At 41.2% G+C, this 19,281-nt stretch overlaps 1 protein-coding gene across 8 annotated transcripts in view; it reads right to left on the bottom strand.

The window, feature by feature from the left end:
- The window catches only part of gpsm1b (G protein signaling modulator 1b), a 251,508-nt gene that overhangs the window by 60,185 nt on the left and 172,042 nt on the right, over positions 1-19,281 (bottom strand). Inside the window, exon 1 of one of the 8 annotated variants that reach the window (XM_072565875.1) lies at positions 16,088-16,107. The exons of the other annotated variants lie outside the window; for them this stretch is intronic. The gene's annotated coding sequence lies outside the window, so the exon portion shown is untranslated. Of the gene's footprint in view, positions 1-16,087; positions 16,108-19,281 lie in introns of those variants that run through there. 8 annotated transcript variants of the gene reach the window in all.

Here is a 19,281-nt window from a genome sequence, read left to right as displayed (position 1 = left end):
TCATCTCGGTTTTTAATGACATTGCATAAGGCTGAGAAACCAATGAGATCCTTCGTTAAGCATATTTAAAGTTGCTGGCAATAACTAAGGTACTACAGACAAAATCACTTTTTTTTAAAAAAAGAATCATCGGTTTATTCGACATGCACAAGATGTGACATTCACTTAACTCAGCTATCAATCTTACCAATGGCCTATTTCACAATTTGCAGTTGAAATGGTCCTTTAATCCTTTGATGTCTAAAGTTATTTTCTCTGCAGCATTCTCCCGATTCGGTGTGGTATTTCACAACGCACACTGAAATCCCTTGCTCTCGGCTGCTTAACAGAACAATCGCAATACTTGAAGCTTAAATCAAAATAAATGCCACCTTTCTCAGCAGATTTAGTTACAAGATTGATTCAATTACCAAGCTTGTATTAACACTTCGATGCACCTGTGGGTGTGATGCTGAATACATGTTAATTTTAAGTGAAATGCAATCTGGCCTGCTCACCACCTGCATTCAGTGGGCTGCTGTAATATCTAGCAAATCGCTGCTACAAAAAGAATCTGTAGAGCTTACTCAGACTGCTGTGACATGGAGAACAAATAATGCAGATATCAACATCTCTTCAATTAACTGATGCCAAGAAGAAATAGGTTAAGTTTGAAGAAAGATTTTGTAAGGAAGGTGCTTTTCCGAAGACAAAATTGAAGCCTCAGCAACAAAGATGAAAAGAGACCCAACATAAGTTAATGCTTTTGAAAATTTGGATTTTTCTGTTGCTAATATCATTGATTCTGAAACGTATAAATCTTGCTCTGTGCAAAGCAGAGTGGCACATCATCAGTGTGGGTATTGTGTGATCAGGGGTTTTTACTTCAGTGTCTCTACATGCTCTTCAGGTTTTAGCCATTAATGGACATTGAAGTACAGAACACTTCAGAGAATCATTGAATCCCTATAGTATGGAAACAGGTTATTTGGTTCATCAAGTTCACACCTACCCTCTGAAAAGCATCGCACCTAGAACTACCCCACTCACCCTACCGCTGTAACGCTACATTTTCCCATGGCTAGTCCACTTAGCGTGCACCTTGGGAGGAATTCAGAGCACCTGGAGGAAACCCATGCAGACACAGGGAGAATGTGCAATTGCCACACAGACAGTTGCCCAAAGGTGGAATCGGACCTGGGTCCCAGGCACAGTGAAGCAGAAATACTGACCACCGTGCTGCCCACTTGTCTTGACAATACGAAGCTCCTCTGCATCCTGATTAGCCATACCATCATGTTCCCTTTGAGGCCTTCCTTGCAGATTCAGGTTCGCGTTTCATTTAGAATTGCACTTGTGTAGTGCCTATCAGAAACGCCAGGTTGCTCCAAAGTACTTTAGAATTAGTAAAGTATCCCTGAAGCAAAAACTGAAATTGCCGGAGAAACTCAGCAAGTCTGGCAACATCTGTGAAGAGACAGACAGACATAATGTATCAAGTTCCAGTCAGTGAACTCGAAACATGAACTCTGCTTTCTCCCCACAGATCCTGCTGGACCTGCTACCTTTTTCCAGCAATTTCTGTCTTCGCTTCAGATTTTCAGCATCCGCAATTAAGGTTTGTTTATTCACCAGTGGGTTGTGGGCATCGTTGGCCAGGCATCCCTACTTGCCTTTAAACTAAGAGGCTTGCTAAGCCATTTCAGAGGGCAGTTGACTGTGAACCACATTGGTTGTGGGTCGAGAGTCACATGCAGGCTGGACTAGGTAATTTTGGCAGATTTCCTTCCCCGAAGGACGTTAGTGAACCAGATGGGCTTTTCCGACAATTGACAATGGATTCACAGTCATCAGTAGATTCTTAAATCCAGATTATTATTGAATTCAAATTCCACCATCTGCCATGGTGGGATTCGAACCTAGGTCCCCAGAGCATTGGCTGAATTGCTGGATTAATAGTCTAGCAATAATACCACTAGGCAATCACCTCACCATCTTTGAAAAGCAGGCACTGTTATCATGTAGGAAACCTGGCATCCAAATTCTGCAGAGCAAGTTCCCACAAACAGTACAATGATAATAACAAGACCATCTGCTAAATACTGGTGGGGGAAACATCCCTGAAGGAATGTCATGGGATCTTTCACATCCACCTGGAGCCTCGGTTAGCACTTGTGCTTCCTAAATACTGCACTGGAATGTCATCAAGTCTTGAGTCACTACAGTGTCCGCTATATTCACAACTGAAGGTCAGAGTGCTGCACGTTGAGCTATGAATGGTAAAAGCTACATGGAAAACCTAAAATGTTCATCTAGCCTCAACATGACACAAGCCAAAAAAAAAAGACCATTCATGCTAGGCAGTGGATGTGATCTTGACAATTACACAGAAAGCTACTCAAGCCAACCGGCCTGTTCAGGGGTTTAACTTTCTGAAACAAAATCAGAGATTACTGAAGAGCTCAGCCAGTCTGGCAGCATCTGTGGAGAAAAAGCAGAGTTAATGTTTTTGGTCCAGTGACCATTCCAAGGAATTTCCAGCAATTTCTGATTTTGTTACTGATTTCCAGCATCCACAGTTCTTTCAGCTTTTGCCTAACTTTCCTACATGTCCATACAGCTCCCAAATGACTTTCATTTGATACAGTGTCGTACCATGATGCTATAATAAGACTCTGACATTTCTGATAAAATGAAGTGCGAATAAACAGTTGGCTGCTACAGAAACTGAACAGCAAACAGTTCAGGGCTCTCAACGTGGCTTGCAATCCATCACAGTGCTGGATGGAGGGGACAGGAACTTATCCATTACCCCCTATGCCCACTTGGACTAAATTCACACAACAATTTCTGGTAACCTGTCAATATTATATGGGTTGATAATGTCGTGTATTGTGTGGTAAAGAACAATGACTATGAGCCATTGCAAGAATCAATGACCCTCTTTCAAGTTCAACGGATTAACACAATAAGGCAATGAGTAATTTAAGAAGTACATTGAAGTACAGTGATCCAAGTTTTATTCCAAGTACAATCCGAAATAACTGAAGGAGTCAAGAATTATCAGAGTAAATGAGTAGAAGCTGCCATTAATAGTACAACACCATGAGTTTTTTTGATTTGCACTTCACCATGTTAGTCCTCAATGCTTCCATTAAATCAGAACAAGGTTTCATTTACTGAATTAATTCATTCCCCCTCGACACAGCAAGTTAGGCTTGCATTTACGTAGGGCAAAAGTGAGGACTGCAGATGCTGGAGATCAGAGTTTACAGGTCAGGCAGCATCCGAGAAGCAGGAAAATTGACGTTTCGGGCAAAAGCTGTTCATCAGGAATGAGGCCAGGATGGTGCATTTACATAGCCAAAGTGCTTCACAGCCAATGAAATACTTTGAGGCATAATCACTGCTATAATGTAGGATGTGCAAGCTCCTACAAGCAAATTAAATTGACTGCTGGGAATAATTCTCTTTCAACTTCTTCCATCAGGCAGGAGATGCAGAAGCTTGAAAACATGCACGAACAGGTTCAAGAACAGCTTCTTTGCTGCTGTGATTAGACTGATGAACGGTCTTCCCTAATTTCCAATGTAATGTTTAACTTGCTTTGTGCACCTCCTGTGCATGTAACCCTGCATACCTTGCTCTGTCTAAACACCCGATGATCTGTATGTCCTTGTTTGTCATTGTCTGCCTGTAATGCTCACAAAACAAAACCTTTCACTGTAGGTACATGTGACAGCACTAAAATCAAACTGAATAACTCTGTTCCTCTTACTTGAAATGGGATGTTTCTACATTTAGTCAAGAGGATGGATGATCCCAAGCCACAGGATACAAAATAGATACAAAACTTTTCTCTTGATAAAAGCAAAATGCTGCAGGCACTGAAGTCCTGAAATAAAACAAGAAATTGCTGGAGAAAGCAGGCAGCTCTGGTGGTATCTGTGGAGAGGAAGCAGACAGAGTTAATGTTTCGAGTCCAGTATGACTCACCTTTAGAACTGGGTTTCAACGAAGACTTGAGTGTTCACTCTTTCTTTTTCCACAGATGCTGCCACACCTGCTGAGTTTCTCCAGCACTTTGTTTTCATTCCTTTTCTTGATGGTTGGTTTATTAACAGAATGCAGAATTACACACATCTGCCTCCTCCTTGTGAACACCCAGTGCCCCTAAATACTTATTTCCTTGCTCACTTCAGTAAACTGGCCCAACATTTACTTGTACAGTTATGTTTGTGGTCAACACCCTACAAGGTAGAGCAACATGTACTCATCCGCAAAACTGAAGTGTTTACCTGAATATTCTAGATTTACTCCTCAAAGTTTGGGAGAAGATTTGTAGCTCGGGTGCTCGTTGTTGTGGTTCTGTTCGCCGAGCTAGGAATTTGTCTTGCAAACGTTTCGTCCCCTGTCTAGGTGACATCCTCAGTGCTTGGGAGCCTCCTGTGAAGCGCTTCTGTGCTGTTTCCTCCGGCATTTATTGTGGCCTGTCTCTGCCGCTTCCGGTTGTCAGTTCGAGCTGTCCGTTGTAGTGGCCGGTATATTGGGTCCAGGTCGATGTGTTTGTTGATATTATGACACTCATCCACAGACTCTATCAACAAACACATCGACCTGGACCCAATATACCGGCCACTACAGCGGACAGCTCGAACTGACAACCGGAAGCGGCAGAGACAGGCCACTATAAATGCCGGAGGAAACAGCACAGAAGCGCTTCACAGGAGGCTCCCAAGCACTGAGGATGTCACCTAGACAGGGGACGAAACGTTTGCAAGACAAATTCCCAGCTCGGCGAACAGAAGCACAACAATTTACTCCTCAGTGAGAGATCAATAATCAATGATTTATCAGCATATTACCTAATAACATAATTAATGAGTTATGATATACTTGAGGATTTTGATGTAATAAAAGTTGGAGGAGGCTAGTACAATGCAACTGAAACGTTACTATCTAAATGTTTCAAATCAGTGGTTGGCACAGTGGTTAGCACTGCTGCCTCACAGCGCCAGAGACCCGGGTTCAATTCCCGCCTCAGGTGACTGTGTGGAGTTTGCACATTCTCCCAGTGTCTGCGTGGGTTTTCTCCGGGTGCTCCGGTTTCCTCCCACAGTCCAAAGATGCACATGTTAGGTGAATTGGCTATGCTAAATTGCCCGTAGTATTAAGTGCAGGGGTAAAACATAGGGGAATGGGTCTGGGCGGGTGCGCTTCGGCAGGTTGGTGTGGACTTGTTCCACACTGTAAGTAATCTAATCCAATCTAATCTAAAATACACAAATCCTTGACTGCATCAGAGGAGCAGGAACATCAACACCTCAGGCAGAAGCCCTGGCCTGAAACATCAATTTTCCCGCTCCTCAGATGCTGCTTGATCTGCTGTGCTTTTCCAGCACCACTCTAATTTTGATTCTAATCTCCAGCATCTGCAGTACCCACCTCCGCCTAAATCCTTGACTGCTCTTACTTAAATCACACCTTCTTTGGTTGTTTCCAGACAAAACAATGAGATATTTTATTCTTGGCATTCCAAAACTTTTTTATTCACTCATGAGATGTGGATATCACTGGCTGGACCACTGTTTGTTGCCCTCTGTTCCTAGTTTCCCACGATAAGGTGGTGGGGACTATCGTCTTCATCTGTGCAGCTCATGTCATACATGAAGAGGTTTACTCCGTAATTAATGAGAGGACCATGTAGAATGCTAACGAGTGCATTTCACTAGTAGTTTGACAGGGTGATCATGCACTCTCAACCCCAAGGTGCTAACTGATAACAAAATTCCTCAAGCATACCAGCTCAAGTTTAATTTAGGTAAATGTGAGGTGCTGCATTTTGGAAAGGCAAACCAGGGCAGGACTTATACACTTAATGGCAAAGTCCTGGGGAGTGTTGCTGAACTTGGATTTCTGGTTCATTGTTCCTTCAAAATAGAGTCTTCAGTAGATAGGATCGTGAAGAAGGCGTTTAGTATGCTTTCCTCTATTAGTCAGTGGCATTGAGTATAGAAGTTGGGAGGTCATGTTGCAGCTGTACAGAAGGTTGGTTAGGCCACCTTTGGAATATTGCATGCAATTCTGCTCTCCCAGCTTTAGGAAAGTTGTGAATTTAAGGTTGCAGAAAACTGGCCCAGGAATCCGTAAACTGTTTCTTCGAGTCTGCAACAGTTGGGGACAGCTGCGTCTAATACCCACCACATCACATTCCCCGGGATAATAGGGAAGAGTTCCATATCTCCCATTGAGGGTTCCTGCCTACTCCAGACAGTGTGTTGGGACAGCTTGATGAGGGCAAGGAGCTGAACAGTGTACACCAGTAGCTATAAAGGAAACGTTTCCAGATAGAACAGAAGTCTTTCCTTGTTTGTGTTCAAGGTACTTAGTCAATGCCCTGGATCTTTGTATTCTTAAACTTGACTACACATCGATTTACCAGATTGCATCTTAACATCCCAAACAAAAGACGTCATAGCTTCCAAAGGCAGCCATACACCAATAAAAATCTTACAAAATAAGACAGGAGTAGGGTCAAAGGTGGAGTTTGCAATATTATCTCAAGGTTCAGGAGTACGCCCAGTTTAATGAGCTTTGCCTGTGTACGTGGGCTACACCTGATCGCTTTAATTGCTACATTTCATCACGATCGCTTTCTGTTGCAAAGTAAACAGCAGCAAGGTCTTTAGCTGCAGGTCAGTTTAGCTCTGACGGGGTTAAGTTCCAAGTGGAAACTGCATGTTTCAGTAACTCCCTTTTGTTTACTTTATAGTTTAAATGCCAAGAGCTGCAGGACTACATCAGTGGCTGCTTTACCAAGTTGCACAGAATTGCACAGCAAACAAGGAAAAGATAGGGGAATGGGACCAAGTATGTCGCTCATACAGAGAGCTGCAGGAATATGGCATGGTCAAGGGCCGCCTCTGTGCTGTGACCACTCCAGACCGGTGCTCCCTTATCTATTAGAAATCAAAACTTGTGCTTTCTCAGTCAGACCTAACCAGCTTATCCTTATATACATCTTTGCGAGTTGCTTCAGCCTTGTTGCACCACATTCTCACCACATTTTAGGATACCCCTGAATTCCACAATAAATTTCTAATGAATCAACTTACATCTATGTTCCAGAATGTTGAAACTTCTGCATCCCTGCTCCCCCAACAATGCATCAAGGAACTCTAGTAAAAAAAATTAGAGACCTGAAATACTTTGTCAGTTTTTTTTGGTGTTGTCAAGAGAACATGTGGCAATGGAATTAGCAGCTTGTCCAAAGTGGCCAGGAGAGCAAGCCAATGGTGACAAAAGAGTCTCTGTTTGACCACAGTGTAGAAAACATGCACTGAGCCAGGCAGCAGCTCGGTTTTTAAAAAAATCGCAATTTGGTTGGTAGCTGCATCTATATCTTTCATCCTGTGGTCCTCTCAGAGCCTGTAGTATGGTCAGGCAATAAAGGACCTGCCATCCCACAGTTAACAATGGGGCTACTGGAGAAAGTTAGATTAGACATTAATCAATGTCAATGTCATATAAAGCAAATGAGTACCAGAAGAAGATTAATTAATACCATGAGATAAAATGCACCCAACAGCATGTAAATACCTGTTCAAAGGCTATTATGGCACAGTGGTAGTGTCCTTAATTCTGGTCGAAGAGGCATGGGTTCAAGTCCTACCTTGTGTAATACCTTGGTACCTGAACCGGTTGATTAGAAATTATCTATAAAAGGACTATTTAAGAGCTCTTATGGTGCAGTAGTGTCTCTGCCTCTAGGTCAGAAGGTCTGGGCTCAAGTTCTATCTGCCCCAGAAGTGTGTCAGATTATTGAGGACTGTTCCTGAGAGGTGTGAACTGGCTCTGTGCTTGTTATCTGTTCCGTGTGGGAATGTTTCAGTAGCAGTAATGTGCAGTTTTTCTTAACTTGAGCCAGAGACATCACAAGAAACTCTCTTGTATCTCAAATATAACGTAACCAGCTACTAACCGATATCTAATAACATAATCTATTTATCAAGAACAACCTAATTCTACTTGAGAGACTGTGAGCTCATCTTTCTCCACTGACCATCAGGGATCACTGGATGATGAATGGCAGCAAATCTGAAAAAGGTATCCCTTATAGTTCTAACAGAAACCAACACAGGATATCAATATTTACAATAACTATCATTAACCACATAAATAAAGAACTGCAGATGCTGGAGATCTGAAACAAAAAAACCTGCAAGTGCTGAAGAAAATCAGCACGTCTGGCAATATCTGTGGGAAGAAAACAGAGTGAACATTTTGAGTTCAGTGACTCAAATTGATGGCAGCCTGGAAAAAATAATATTTACGCTGAAGACAGAATTTCAGTTTTTATTTTGGGGGAGGGGGTTGGGAGTGCAGTGATGGGATTGGATAGGTGAAGATGGAGCCCAGAGAGATATGAAAGAGGTTGGTAAATGAGGACATCATGGAAAGCAGAACAGAAGAAAACTGACAGTGTGAGAGAGAGAGAGAGAGAGAGAGAGAGAGAAAGACAGAGAGAGAGAGAGAGAGAGAGAGAGAGAGAGAAAAAGACAGAGAGAGAGAGACAGCACAAGTAAATAACTGAGATTAATTTGATTCATGAACCTGTTATGAATTTTAAACACATTTATTTTTGAGCTACAGGGAGAGGCTGAACAGGCTGTGGCTGTGTCCCTACAGCGTTGGAGGCAGAGGGATGACCTTATTGAGGTTTATAAAATCACGAGTGGCATCGATAGGATAAATGGACAAAGTCTATTTTTCCATGGGGTGGGGGAGTCCAGAACTAGAGGTTCTGGACTAGCTTTAGGGTGAGGGGGGAAAGATATAAAAGACACCTAAGGGGCAACTTTTTCCTCTCAGAGGGTGGTATGTGTATGGAATGAGCTGCCAGAGGAAGTGGTGGAGGCTAGTACAATTGCAACATTTAAAAGGCATTTGGATGGGTATAATGAATAGGAAGAGTTTGGAGGGATATGGGCCAGGTGCTGACAGGTGGGGCGAGATTGGTTGCGATATTTGGTCGGCATGGACGAGTTGGACCGTAAGGTCTGTTTCCGTGCTGTACATCTCTATGACAGGACCATCTGGTTATCCAGTTGCTCGTCTAGTACAGGGCTACCTCAATTATCTGAATGTCATGGGCGGGGAGTATTTTGTTCGGATAACACAGTTTACCCAAGCAACGGGACCTTGAGATCTTGTTCGGATAATCCAAAATTCAGATAATTGATGTTCAGATAATAGAGGTTATACTGTAAACCTCTGAAACATTCCAAAGCATTAACATTCTTCCTTAAGGAGACCAATACCGTCCACAGTACTCTTGGTGTCGTCTCAGCAGTACCTCGTAAAACTGAAATATAACCTCCTAGCTCTTGTATTCAATTCCTTTTTCAATCAGTTAGAACATTCTATTACAAAAAAGAAACTGTTGGAGAAACTGAGCAGGTCTGGCAGAATCTTTGTGAAGATAGCACAGTTAACATTTCACGTCCACAGATTCCAGCAATTTCTGCTTTTGTTTCAGATCTCCAGCGTCCACAGTTTTTTGTTTTAAAGGAGAACATTCTAGTAGCCGCACTAACTACTTGCTGCACCCGCATTCTAACATTTAGTTCAACGTTCAATAAAATAGGTTATCAGGAGACAAAATTGGTTAATGTAAATCAAAATATTCAACTTTGCAGCTTTATGGGAGATCTATCGGAAGTCAGTTCTTTGATCTCACGAGAATCTTGTGTTTCATCATTGGTGATGGCAGAGATTCTGAAAGTTTGTCTAATTCTCGTTTAAAAAGAAACAAAGTAGCAATAATTTACTTGAGCAGATAATATGAATTTTAGTAGCATATTGGCTGAGAACTGAATATTGCTGAAAATGTGCTCCTGGAAAAGCACAGTAGGTCAGGCAGCATCCAAGGAGCTGGAGAAGGAGAAAGTGAAGACTGCAGATCAGAACTGAAAATGTGTTGCTGGAAAAGTGCAGTAGGTCTGGCAAATCTCCAGCTCTGATCTCCAGCATCTGCAGTCCTCACTTTCTCCTCTCCTGCTCCTTGGATGCTGCCTAACCTGCTGCGTTTTTCCAGGAACACATTTTCAGCTCTGATCTCCAGCATCTGCAGTCCTCACTTTCTCTGAGAACTGAATATTGACAAGATACTCACAAGTGGGCAGTAGGAAAAGAGCAGTAAAGTGGGACTAGTTAGATATTATTTTCCAAGGGCCAGTACAGACACTAATACTCTATTTCAATGTTTTTCTAACAATGTAAAGAACGTCACGTTTCTCCACATTTGTGTTTGAATTCTTTGCCCACTCACTTAGCGTTACCAAATCTTCCTTGAATTGTCTGCTGGCAAAGTATTACCCCTGATGGTATCGATGTGCCTCTAAAGTGCACAGACTCCTTCAGTCTTTCAATCCCCTGAGAGATTATAAATGTACGCAATTTCAATTCTGCAAAATTACAAGATAACTTAATGGGACAATGACCTTCAAAAGCTATAAATATTTTACCAGACCATTAGCATGGGTTCTACATTAATAAAGAACATGTCTGCCAAAATCTTACGATTACCCTGGAAACACAATCATTTCAAACCTTGTTTGCAATTTGTTTATTTTTGAAAGCACAAACTCCTTTGCTATGCACATATTTATCACAGATTGGACAAGCTGCAAAACACCTTATGCAGTATCAATAAAATGCTAGTTCAATGAAAGCAACTTTGGATCAATTATCACAGAAGGATATGCTTCTGTATCATGGAATACATTTGAATGCAATGCATATCATGCAGGCAACTGAATTCAACTTCTATTAATAACCTGAAATACTGGAGTGCTCCTAAATTGCTGTCAATTATCTCCAGCAGGTCTACTGTGGAAATATTTTTTTAAAAAGCACACCAATTTCAGATTACTACTCATTCAGTTGTTGCATGAAGCTTATTGCATTCAGTTCAGAGTCAGTGAGGAAAGAGATTGAGCTCCTAGTCAAAATACCATTGTTCTTCCACTTTAACAAATTTGTTGTTTCTTTATTCTTTGTTTCAACCTTAATATGACCCTTGCCAAACATAGAAACTGTGAATAAATGAAAACTATGGTTGCTGGAAATCAGAAACAAAAACAGAAATCACTGGAAAAACTCAGCAGGTCAGGTAGCATCTGTGGAGGGAAAGAGAGTTAATGTTTTGGGTCCAGTGATCCTTTTTCAGAACGGCTGTAAATCTTAGTTTCACAACGCTCTATTGACCCCTGACTTCAACACAATTTTGCAGGAAACAGCTGCAGATTTTCACTACCCTTTATTAAAGATGTACTTTCTCACTTCATCCCTGAACAGTCTAAGTTTTAGCTAATGGCCTCTTGTTCAGAACTTGCTGTAGCAGATCAAACAGTTTCTCTCTCTGTCTGTCTCTATCCTAAGGCAATGCAATCTCTTGTGTCCCTTTAATGAGGAAAACATCACACCTAATAACAACATTTTAAAATAAGCTTCTTCCTGCCAGCAACTCATACGAATTTATTTTTGGCATAACATTGCTTCCTGAGGGAATCTTTTCAGCTTCACCTGTTCCAGAATTCGAACACATTAATTAACATGACTGACCCAGCATTGGTTGTGCAGAATTATTGCAACAGCACTTTCCGAACATTTCCCCACTTTACAGCTTAAAAACAAAGGTGGTAGGGGCCTGAAGTATAGGTGTGGTGATTGATCCCACAGCAGCTTTTGCTGCCTCACAGCTTGCAATCCCACAATTTCAACTTGTGAACCCACTTGGAGATCCCGACTCCCAACTTTGGGAAGCTCTGTAATACAGACGTTGCCTTCAGGCGAGACATTAAACGTGTACTCCAACTCACCCAAACTCCAGCCGCAAATCTATCTAGTTTGTTTACATATACTGTAATTTAAAGATTTCAATAATGCAATTCAAAAGCTAAGCACGGAGTTCAGCTGGTGTCTTGGTCAATGTTTCTGCTTTAACCAACATCTGAACCAGATTAATCAGTTGCTAAACATAATGCTCGGTGTAGACTCTTCCTGAAGCAAAATGGCTGAAACAATTGCCATATACTCTGCAATTGGTGCAGGTATAAATGGGCCAAATGGCATCCTACTTCACTGTAACAAGTGTATGATTCTCCGATAACAATCACCACATTTCAGAATAACATACATAAGCATTCCTGCTTCATGTTAATGGTATGTTAGTTATGTTATTTATATATATCTTAATTAAGCACCGAGGACACTTGTAAAGAGACTGTTGGGACAGAAGGGTAGTAGAGACAAGCAGGTAGGAAGCAGACATTCCTTATGCCACATTCTCTGACTAAGCCTATTATTAAGGATTAGCCTCAGATTTGTTTTTCAAATTGCTTGCGACTGATTTAGTAGTGAGAAAAAGACATAGCGAGCACATCTCCACATACCAAGCTATTATGAGAATGCATCCACTACGGGCAATGTAGACAATAGACAATAGGTGCAGGAGTAGGCCATTCTGCCCTTCGAGCCTGCACCACCATTCAATATGATCATGGCTGATCATCCTTATTCAGTATCCTGTTCCTGCCTTATCTCCATAACCCTTGATTCCACTATCCTTGAGAGCTCTATCCAACTCTTTCTTAAATGTATCCAGAGACTGGGCCTCCACTGCCCTCTGGGGAAGAGCATTCCACACAGCCACCACTCTCTGGGTGAAGAAGTTTCTCCTCATCTCTGTCCTAAATGGTCTACCCCGTATTTTTAAGCTGTGTCCTCTGGTTCGGCACTCACCCATCAGCGGAAACATGTTTCCTGCCTCCATAGTGTCCAATCCTTTAATGCAACTAACTGTGGACAGTAAAACTGAAATGTGGCCATCCCATGACAAATGATTGGAAAACACAAACTTAGAGAGGCAAGGGCAACTCAGCACCACCTTCTGATGAGCAATTCGGGATGGGTAAATAATGGCCCAGACATCAACACCCATACCAAACATCTACAAAGGTCCCCACAAGTCATATACCATCCTGATTTGGAACTGCTATTCCTTCATAGTCAGTGTGTTACAATCACGTAATTCACTCTCTAACATAATTATGGAAAAACCTAGCCCGCCCTTGCCAAGGGCACTTGTCCCTCTAAGTTTGTGTTTTCCAATCATGTGTCACGGGGATGGTCACATTTCAATTTTACTGTCACACTGAGGCAATTGCCATTCAGCCTGCTCACTTTTCCACTCCTGGCTTGTTTTCATGGATTGCTTTTCTGGTTGGAGGATGGCAAAGTTAGCTGAAGGTATTCTATGATTCTCTGATGATTCTATGAAAATACAAGGGAGGACGAAGAAGCACCATTGAGGTTTTGCGATTTGTTCATGCGATGTGAGCCCTTGCCCTGAACCACAGCAGTCCACATGGGATGGTACATCCATTATCTGCTATGTAGAGTGTCCAGCCCAAGAAAATAGGGAAAGGATCAGAGAGAAAGTTGATATTTCTCATCTCAATTCCAGTTCCACAATACTGTGTATGGTTGTCTCTAGGACTACGCAACATTGTCAATTTTTTTTTATATTTCACAACGATGTAAGTATTCCCAATACAATGACAGATTAAAAGTTGGAAAACGCAGATTTGATGTCTTATCATCCCATTTCTTATGTAATGCTGAGTCTACATAACCACAAATTCCTGTTGCCTACAGAAAAGCAGGTTCAATGTGTCATTTCTGCCTGAGACAGATGGTTGAGTGTTCAAATCTCACTCCAGAGATCTTAACACATTCGACATTGATACTGGAGGACTGCTGCAGCGTCAGAGGTGCATTTGTATACACGAGATTTAGCTACAAACCTGACCATTTAAAAAAAATGGTCAAAGAGTCATAGAAAGGAACAGCAGGGAAACGGACCTTTCGTTTCAACTTGTCCATGCCGACCAGACATACTAAATCAGTCCAGTCTCATTTACCAGCATTTGTCTCATATCCCTCTAAACCCTTCCTATTCAGGTACCCATCCAGATGCCTTTTAAATGTTGTAATTGTACCAACTTCCACCACTTCCTCTGGCAGCTCATTCCATACACACACCGCCCTCTGCATGAAAAAGTTGCCCAAGGTTCCTTTTAAATCTCACCTAAAACCCCTCTCACCTAAAACCTATGCCCTCTAGTTTTGGTCTCCCATAGCCTGGAGGAAAAGACCTTAACTCTTTACTCTATCCATGCCCCTTATGATTTTACAAGCCACTATAAGATCATCCCCTCACTCTCCATTGCTCCAAGGAAAGTAGCCCCAGCCTATTAAAAGACCCTATGACATAAAGGGCATGTCACAGAACAACAGAGCTCAGAAGGAGGCCATTCAGCCTACTGCCTGTGTGCTGGATTTATCAATTTGCCTTTTCCCCTAAGGCTTCCCAATGACACAATCAAGATCTGTCACTCAATCAACACTTTAATAAAAACCACAATTTTCTAGTCATTTAATTCATTGGTATTTTCTTTGAAATTCATTGTGTGCCATTTGGCTGCTGCATTCACTTACATCATACCCATGTTGCCAATTGAAAAATTCTCCCCATCTCTGAAAGACATGGAGAGAAGAGGAAAAATGTGATTTTTCGAATGCACATTCATTAATAAGTTATATCAGGTGGCTGCGAAATGGTCTTGACAATCTGCAAAGGCAGCAGCAATTTTAGGTAATGTAGCAGAACTAATCCTTAAAACAAATCTAAAACACAGAACCTCTGTCACCTTCAAGCAATTGGGGCTGTTGAGAATGAGGTGCCAAAGTCTGATGACCTTCAACAGCCCCTTGCAAGGAGGAAACAATGTAAGACATCAATAAAGAGGATCAGGAAAGGAACTCAAACTATCAAACTGCTTCCACACTCCGGAAGCAAGTTAAGCTGCTTCATAATGCAGGCACTGGGAGCATTTTTCTTGTCAACTCCAGCAGGTGATTATTTGCAAGTAGGTACCACATGCTCACAATTAGCACATCCGCTCAAACTCAAAAATAAAGTTATCAACTCGTGAGGATCTAAAAATTTAATACAAGGCTAAATTTGAGCACTGCCAAGTTCTAGTCTGTACACTAAGATTGCTGTATTATTTCTGTAGGGCTTTACTGAATACTTCCTTTCCCTGGAAAGGAAACAACCATCTCAGCGAATTCTAAATGCAGGAGATACACTGAGTATGCAATGTTCCCTCAGTGAGAATTTGTTTTCATAGGTTTCCAATCACTTTTGGCGAGGGGAGGGTGGGAGGAATGGTAAAAACTAAAAGGAATGGGCTTAGGAGGGTTCAGTTCTTATCTGGTTTAAAAAAAACATAAAAGTAGAGTGATAGAATTCAAGTAAATTAGTGGTGGAACAGTGTACAACTTTCAGGACTTGCATTGATATAGCATCTTTCTTGATCTCAGAATACCTGAAAGCACTTTATAGCAACTGTATTTCAATCATACTTCATTGGCTTTCTTACATAATATCACCCAAAGAGAGAGAAAATGAAGGTGAAAGACTGAGGACAAGAAAATACTGCACTTACCATTTGGCATCATCATATAATTTTAACTCAATCATTGAAATTAGAATCCATTAAGGTTCATGTTAATACACAAGTAAATCTAACTCATGCTGCTGGTTAGTTTCAAGCAGAATTATGTTCTCAACACCTCACTCACTGTTTGAACAATCACATTTCAGCAATACTGAATTGATTGTAGAGCATTTTGGGAGGTCCCTGGTCTGTGCAAGTTGCTACGGAAATGAAAGACTGCCCTTCTTGAGGCACAGTAATGAAATATGTCATAAATGACATACTATATGTGGTTAAAATGATGGCATTTCATTCTCCCCAAATCCATTTATGATCACATAAACGCCATAAATTCATCTTGCCCATCTATATAATCAGATACAGCATGCTTCGCACATTCTGATGGTTGTATATTTTAACCTCCGATAGCAAATAGAACTAAACTACTGTCTTTCCATTATTAACAAAGTAAAAATCTTTCAACGATAGCATGTTACATAACTAGAAATGTTAACGCAGCAGAAGGCAAGATGAACACATACCGTGACACAGATGCTGGCTTTGCTCTGAAACACAGTAGCGTTTTGCTCACTTTGGCATGTCGTTCAAAATGTCTAAAATGAAACCTAACTCTTCTTACATCTGTTAACTCAACTGCAATTACAGGAGGTGTTGCCTTATGCCTTCTATGGACATTTATGGTTCGTACAAATACTCCCGTGTGCGTTCTGAGCTCTGAAACACAGGTGCGATTCAGGAACTGTGCTGCCTACAAGTGAATACCACAGGTGTGGGAGTACCGTCAGCACCACTAATAGATCATACTTTACAGCTCGTGAATGTCTGAAGTGGATTCATTAATGCGCATTGATTGCAGTAAAAAGAAATTCCACTCATTCTACAGTACAGCAATCTAACCCAGAGAGGTTTGTTTAAAAGTGGTACCAGTATTAGGCTAGATACCAGGATTTTTTTTAAGGCAGAAATTATTTAAAGCTCTTTTTCAATAATTTGTTTGTCCTGATCAGTATGGTTAATGGGAAGTAACAGTATATGTGCATTACACGAAGTGGTGAAAACTCCACCAATTTTACCAATTTTCCAGAAATTGGTTATGGAATTGTTTCAAGTTGTATCTTTTCTGAACAACATAAACAAATGAATTAATCCACACAGTTGAAACTTTGGTGTTTCATTTAGCAGCTGCGGTGCACAGCAGTGGTGACCTGGCAGGTTTAAGGAGAGCCTTGAGGGACTAAGATGGAGAACTGAGACCAGATTGATGACAGGCAGCACTGACGTAGGAAGACAGACTGGATCAGTTCGAACTGTATTCACAGGAGCTTACAGGAATGAAGCAGGAGGAGCAAATTCATTTAAACAGGATTACACAGGTAAATATAGGAAGGATGTTCCCGATGATTGGGGAATCTACATCTCGGGATCACAGTCTAAGGATATGAGGTAGGCCATTTATGACTGAGTTGAGGAGAAATTCCTTCACCCAGTGGAATTCTATGCGACAAAGTGATGTAGGTCAAAACATTGACTATTTTCAAGAAGGATTCAGAGCAGGAACAGATAATTGAGTTAGATGATCAGCTATGAGCAGACCAGGCTTGAAGCGTTAAAAGGCCTACTCCTGCTCTTGTTGTACATTTATTAAGATTAGATTAGATTCCCTAAAGTGTGGAAACAGGCCCTTCGGCCTAACAAGTCCACACCGACCCTCTGAAGAGTAACCCACCCAGACCCATTTCCCTCTTACTAATGCACCTAACACAATAGGCAATTTAGCATGGCCAATTCACCTGACCTGCACATCTTTGGACTGTGGGAGAAAACTGGAGCACCTGAAGGACACCCACGCAGACACTGGGAAAACGTGCAAACTCCACAAAAACAGTCACTTGAGGCTGGAATCGAACCTGGAACCCTGGTGCTGTGAGGCACCGCACATGGACAAAAACGTAGAAAGGAGTTTAGGGAGGGAGTCCAGAGGTTGAGGCCAAGAACTTAAAGGCATGACCACCATTGGCAGAGTGATAAAAATCGGTGCGAGGGAGAGACCAGCACTGCAGAAACAGGACGTTGGAATGCTGTGGGACTGGGAGAGATAGGGAAGAGAAGCACCATGATGTTAAAACAAGGATGATGCAAATGTATTGCAACTATCTCCTTCAGATACCTGCTGTGATACCTACACTTTGATGGGGCTCATAAATCAAATTGAAGTATCTCAGCGATAGCTACTGATGTCTTTGGAAACCTCAAATTTGTTTGCGTAAGGATATTAGTACCCTGGAGCAACAATATGATGATGCTATAGAGCTGCAAATGCTGGAGTATAAAAAGGTAGAGAGCGCGAACAGAGTTAGAACAGAAGGAGCACTCTGGAAGAAGTCAGACCAGAGGATAAATGTGTATGAACAAATAAAGAAGATAGATGAATCTTTACCTGATGTAACTACAAGCCAGAGTCTGTCATGTCTATAATTACAGTGTGCAGCCATATTTAATGTCAATGGATAATAAATCGTGTCACTTGGAACTCCAAGCCTGAAGACAGTTCTTGATTTTTTCTTCTCCTTGAGCAGTTTCCAATGAATGCAAACCCAATGTGTGGCAATAAACCACACAATAAGAGAGAGACCCCGCAGCTATGAAGCTCTCAAATTTAAAACCCTTGATCAATGAGCCACCCATCCTACACCTTGTACTTGGCCCATACACTTCCACTAACACGGAGGGAAGACACTGATGAATTTTAACATGGCGAACAGTCCCATGTATATTTTTGCATTCATATAAAACTTAAAAGATACTGAAAATTCTTCAAAAAAGATCACAAGAAGAATCTAAATGAAGAAGTTTAGTGGGCCTAGGGAATAGCATAGAAATGGCCATTCTCCCCAAATGTTCTATTTTGGTGTTTAAGCCTCACATGAACCTTGCAAAACCATCCTTCCTCTGACTCGATCAGCATACCCATCCTTTTACTTCTCCTTCAAAACAATTATGCAGATTTCCCCTTAAATACTTCTATGTGATTCCCCCCAACCATTAAGTGTGTGATAGCCAGTTGCCAATTCTAACCACTCTGGATAAAGAAGTTTCCCCTCTTTGTGCAGAAAATTAGGTCTTGTTTTGCAATAGAGGGTAAGACCATAACATACAGATATCATAGGGTGTTCTTCTCATTGTTCATCTTGTGAGTGAGATTAATTCAATAGTTTTGATAGTTTAAAGGCATGTAAAATGGGTATAAAGTCATTGTCTCAAAGTGACCTCTTAACAATTAGAATGTTCTGATTTTTAACTAAAACTGTAACATAGTACTGGTTTCTACAAAGGAATTGTCATCCCAGTGCTCCAGTTAGCTTCAAATAGCAAGGTTTAGTTTTAGGGCCATATTTAAACTAATGCATTGTCATCATTAATTTCATAACTTTATTTTAAAAATCAAGTTTCAATCTCATTTAAACTTCAAGTGATGTAGAATTAATTACAAATGAAATGCCCTTCTGTGCATTTATTTATTTGCAGCTAGTATAGACCAGCACTAGAAAATAATCTCTATACATTAAAAATAATCCTCATACATTAATAGAGCATTGAACAGTACAGCACAGGAATGGACCCTTCAGCCCACGATGTTGTGTCTAACATGATGCCAAATTAAACTAATGGAGTGACAAAGTACATGCGCTGTTCGAAAATGAAACTATAATTAGTT

Source organism: Chiloscyllium punctatum, chromosome 49, assembly GCF_047496795.1.
Source record: "Chiloscyllium punctatum isolate Juve2018m chromosome 49, sChiPun1.3, whole genome shotgun sequence".
Taxonomy (NCBI): Eukaryota; Metazoa; Chordata; class Chondrichthyes; order Orectolobiformes; family Hemiscylliidae; genus Chiloscyllium; species Chiloscyllium punctatum.
Note: the sequence above shows the minus strand (reverse complement) of the source record. Positions and strands in the feature narration are given on the sequence as shown.